The sequence below is a fragment of the Osmia lignaria genome, unplaced genomic scaffold, assembly GCF_051020975.1.
Source record: "Osmia lignaria lignaria isolate PbOS001 unplaced genomic scaffold, iyOsmLign1 scaffold0003, whole genome shotgun sequence".
Taxonomy (NCBI): domain Eukaryota; kingdom Metazoa; phylum Arthropoda; class Insecta; order Hymenoptera; family Megachilidae; genus Osmia; species Osmia lignaria.
Window position 1 is genome coordinate 65,001 of NW_027478160.1, and position 5,000 is coordinate 70,000.

The 5,000-nt window shown below is 46.8% G+C and overlaps 1 pseudogene; it reads left to right on the forward strand.

The window, feature by feature from the left end:
• The window catches only part of LOC117611067 (large subunit ribosomal RNA), an 11,405-nt pseudogene that overhangs the window by 2,808 nt on the left and 3,597 nt on the right, over positions 1-5,000 (forward strand).

Consider the following 5,000-nt stretch of genomic DNA (forward strand, 5'->3'; position numbering starts at 1 on the left):
TAGTGTGACCGCTATTCCCAGCTTATGGCAGGTGCCACCCCCAAGTGCTTGGTATCGTTGGAAAGGGCTCGAAGGGTAGATGTGCAAAAAAATACGAAACTTCAAAAATTGTGGTGGGGGAAATTTTTTATTTTTTTTTTGAAAAAAATCGCCGAACGAGTATATCATTTTTTTTCGGTCATTATGAGGGGCCGGAGACACCCTAAAGGTAGAGGTCAGTTTTGATACTGTATCTTCAAATTTGAGTTTGCTATAGCTTGCTAAAGTTAACCATATTATTTTGACCGCTATTCCCAGCTTATGGCAGGTGCTACCCCCAACTGCTTGGTATCGTTGGAAAGGGCTCGAAGGGTAAATGTGCCCGATAGTGCAAAATTTCAAAAATTGGGGTGGGGGAAATTTTTTTTTTTTTTTTTGGAAAAAATCGCCAAACGACTATATCATTTTTTTTGCGTCATTAAAATGCGCCGGAGACACCCTAAAAGTAGAGTCCAATTTCGATGCTGTACCTTCAAATTTGAGGTATACAGGGCGTTCCAAAATAAGGGGTTCCTCGATATATCTCGGAAACTATGAACTTTAGAGGAAAAAGTGTCGGACGAAAGTTGTAGCGTTTTTGCCGCTGCATCCACCGGTGACCCCAGTGTTGACCTCAAGGTCACGGGTGAAGGTCATTCGAAGGTCGAACCGATTTTTTTCAAGGGAACCCATATTTTTGACTCCGGGAATGGAAACGGTGGACAATTCTACATCCGAGCATGTCCGGCTTCAAGTTAGCATTATACAGGGCGTTCCAAAATAAGGGGTTCCTCGATATATCTCGGAAACTATGAACTTTGGAGGAAAAGGTTTCGAACGAAAGTTGTAGGGTTTCTGCCGCTGCATCCACCGGTGACCCCGGTGTTAACCTCGACGTCACGGGTCAAGGTCATTCGAAGGTCGAACCGATTTTTTTCAAGGGAACCCATATTTTTGATCCCGGAAATGGAAAGGGCGGAAAATTCTACGTTCGAGCATATATACGACTTCGGGTCAAATAAGGAGGATGGGGGGTGGAGGGGACTTTTTAAAAAATTTTTGATAAAATGCGTGACAAGTAAAACATTTTTTTTTGCGTCGAGAAAGTGCCCAAGAGACACCCTACAGGTTCCGTTTCGTTTCGATGCTCTGGCATTAAGTTTCAATTATATAGGGCGTTCCAAAAGAAGGGGAACCCCTTAAGTATCTCAGAGACTATGGACTTTAGAACAAAATGTTTCGGACAAAAGTTGTACGGTTTCTGTCGCTGCATCCTCCGGTGACGTCTGTCTTGACCCCGGGATCATGGTTCAAGGTCATTCGAAGTTCAAGCTAATTTTTCTCTATAGGTACCCATATTTTTGACCCCGGAAATGGAAAGCGCGGAAAATTCTACGTTCGGGCATGTACCCGAGTTATGGTCAAATTGACCTCCTAACGAGGTCACCGAAGGGTGTAACTTTTGAAACCTTTATTCCACACATTTTTCTGCAAACTCTATAGTTTTTGAAATATTCCGGGGATTCGCTTCTTTTGGTACATCCTCTATGTACTATAACTCGCTGCGATTACCTTATTGTTTGTCCGGACTATTCCTAAGTAACGAGAAGTATATAAATAAAAAATTTCGAAAATCTGATAATGTGAAAAATTGTTTTTCAAATGTTTCGAATAAATTTGCAACGAAAAACAAATTTTCTTGCGACATAAAAATGCAGAAGAGACCCTATACTATACGGTGATACGGACGGCGCTATTACTACTTATGCAGTTCTGGCGTAGGCTTGAAGCAGCTCGATCTCCTGCTCCTTCTATCATTCTGCATAAGCGTCTGTTTACATACGTCAGCGACCGTCCTTCTTAGGATACTTCATTCTGTTGTTTACCTTCTTGCAGTCACAGACCCCATACTGTACGGTGATACGGACGGCGCTATTACTACTTCTTGCAGTTCTGGCGTTGGCTTGAAGCAGCTCGATCTCCTGCTCCTTCTATCATTCTGCATAAGCGTGTCTTTACATACGTCAGCGACCGTCCTTCTTAGGATAGTTCATTCTGTTGTTCACCTTCTTGCAGTCACAGACCCCATACTGTACGGTGATACCGACGGCAGTATTACTACTTTTTTTTCAGTTCTGGCTTAAGCTTGAAGCAGCTCGCTCTTCTGCTCCTTTTATCATTGTGCATAAGCACCCGTTTACATACCTCAGTGACCGTCCTTCTGAGGATAGCTGATTCTGTTGTTTACCTTCTTGCTTTTCGATTTCCGGGTTCTATTTCCATCGTAAGTAAAACGTGTCAGGTAAAATTAAATACATTTTATATTCATTCTGTTCCTTGCATTGGATCTAATATAAATCATGGACGATTCTCCTCGAAATACCGCTCGCCGAGGCCGTCCGATCAGAACGCGTAATCGGGGTACCGTTTCTGGCCGAAAGGAACGTGAGCGTCACTCACAAGTAACATCTCAGAGCCGTTCTGCAACACCTTCTGCAGCTCCTAATCAATCAACGAGCTCCGCGTTGATGCGTGCTCCCGCTTCTCCTGCTCCGCAGCCGTCAACCTCTCGCTCTTCTCGCGTTTCATCACCCGCCCGTCGACGAACCTTACGTAACACAGCAATGTCGGCTCCTCCATGCTCCGTCGGCCGACCAGCCATTTACGCCGATATAGACCCACTTGGCGAAATTTTACCATACACTGGACGGCGATGTTTTGGTCCACAGTGGTTACGCCCCACAGAAGAAGATGCACAAGGCAGACGCACGCCCGCCGGTATCGACGAACGCCGACGTCGATTACAACGCGAGAAACAATATCGGTTGAAAGAGCGCCAAGAAATCGCCCGTCGTACCGGAGCAGCTATGGCCACGAAACCATCTACTGAAGCCTACTATTATAACATTGGGGCGATGAATGCCATTTGTTTCCACTGCATGGCGAAACACTTTGAATCCGAGCGCACCGAGGCCGGACACTTCCCTTCTTGCTGCTCTAATGGGAAGGTCGCATTTACTCTTCGGCCGATCCACCCGTACCTTCGTGAAGTCTTCACTAATCCAGCTCACTGTGATTTCAAGTACTTTCAGGATAATAGTCGGTACCTCAACTCTGCCTTCGGCTTCTGCTCTCTTGGCCTTAAAATTGATTACCCTCTGTCTGGCGCTTACTATCTCATTGGTAGAGGAGAAATCTTTCACCGCATTGGCCCATTGCACCAAGAACGCATTCCGCGTACGACTGCAACGATGCCGTATGCCTCGGCCTACTTTTGCGATATCGAAACAGCCACAAAACTCCGTTACGAGGCCACTAAATTGGACCCTCGCATATTGAATAACATTCGTGTTATCATGCAACAAAACTCGGTCCTCGCTCAACAGTACTTTCACGCGTACGAGAAAGAATAGGAGTTGATTCGTCGCAGACATCCACGACCTACAGTGCACATTCAGTTGTTGCCTGGCCCTGCTGGCGCCGGTATCCACGTTGGACGTACCAATCTTCCGACTACACGCGATGATGTTGCGGTCTTATACAGTGACCATGATGGTCTTCCTCGCCAACAACACCAACTCATAATTCAGAACCGTGCAAGTCCCAACGCTGAACCTCTACAGATCGTCAAGATCACTAACCCGCTTCTTGACGCTATGCTCTACCCTCTTCTTGATCCGTACTCCGTAATCGGATGGCACATCGGCATGTATCATGCGATTGAAAATGGCACTCGGAAACAGGTTACCATTCGCGAGCACGCCGCTTATCAGATGGCCATTCGCGACGACCAGGAATACTTGCATGACTCTGGCAAGTTGTTTCTGCAATGGTTAGTTGACAAGGCACTCCGGGTTCAAGAAGATAAGCTTCAATGGTTACAGGAGAATCAAAGTGCCCTCCGTCGAGACTCCTTGCAGAACATCGGCGACTTCAACAACCTCGCTCGCAGAAATGTTCAGTCGAATGACCAACCTGCCGCCGCCAATCCTGAGACCAGTGTACCTGTCTTGCTGCCGTCCACCTTCATCGGCGGACCCCGTCATGCAATGAATACCATGCACGATATGTTGGCCATGTCCATGCAACTCGGTGCTGCGACATTCTTCGTAACGTTTACGGCCAACCCTGCTTGGCCCGAGATCCAAGCCAGTCTCAATCCAGGAAACAGGCGCGACTTAAGGCCCGATATCGGCAACCGTGTTTTCCACTGTAAGCAAAAGCGCTTTAAGGATTTGGTTACTAAAGAGGCCTTCTTCGGCAATATCCGCTACTATGGGTATTCTGTCGAGATGCAGAAGCGGCAGATCCCGCATTCTCATTGGATCATTGCCGTTGAGCCACCGCACAACTCGCGAGATCCCGAGTATATCGATCGGGTCATCTGCGCCGAAATACCAGACCCAGAGGTGGACCCTGAGTTGTACGAAATCGTCTGCAACAACTACCTTCATCTCTGCACTGAAATCTGTTCTCCTGATGGCGGCTTTACATGTAAAAAAAATTTCCCAAAGGCCTTCCAAGATCACACTCAAGTGCAACTAAACGGCTATCCTCTCTACCGCCGGCGAGACAACGGCCGACATGTTATAAAGAGGCGCGGTCAGATACCAGTTCGCTTGGACAATCGTCACGTCGTGCCGTACAATCCTTATCTGGCTAAGATGTTCGGTTGCCGCATTAATGTAGAGCACCTTTCCGGCATTCGTGTCATTAAATATATATTTAATTATATTAATAAAGGTCACGACGTCGCACACATTGCCGAGATTGTTAGCTCCGAGATCACTAATGAGATCAAGAGGTACCGTACGTTACGGTACGTTGGTTCATCCGAGGCCCACTGGCATCTTATGAAATATAACATGTACGGCCTCTCACACGCTGTAGAACGTCTTACGGTACACACAAGGAACGACCGTACGGTGTACTTTGCTGATGGTCAAGCAGGTCCTGCGGCCCAAATTGCAGCTAATCGTGAC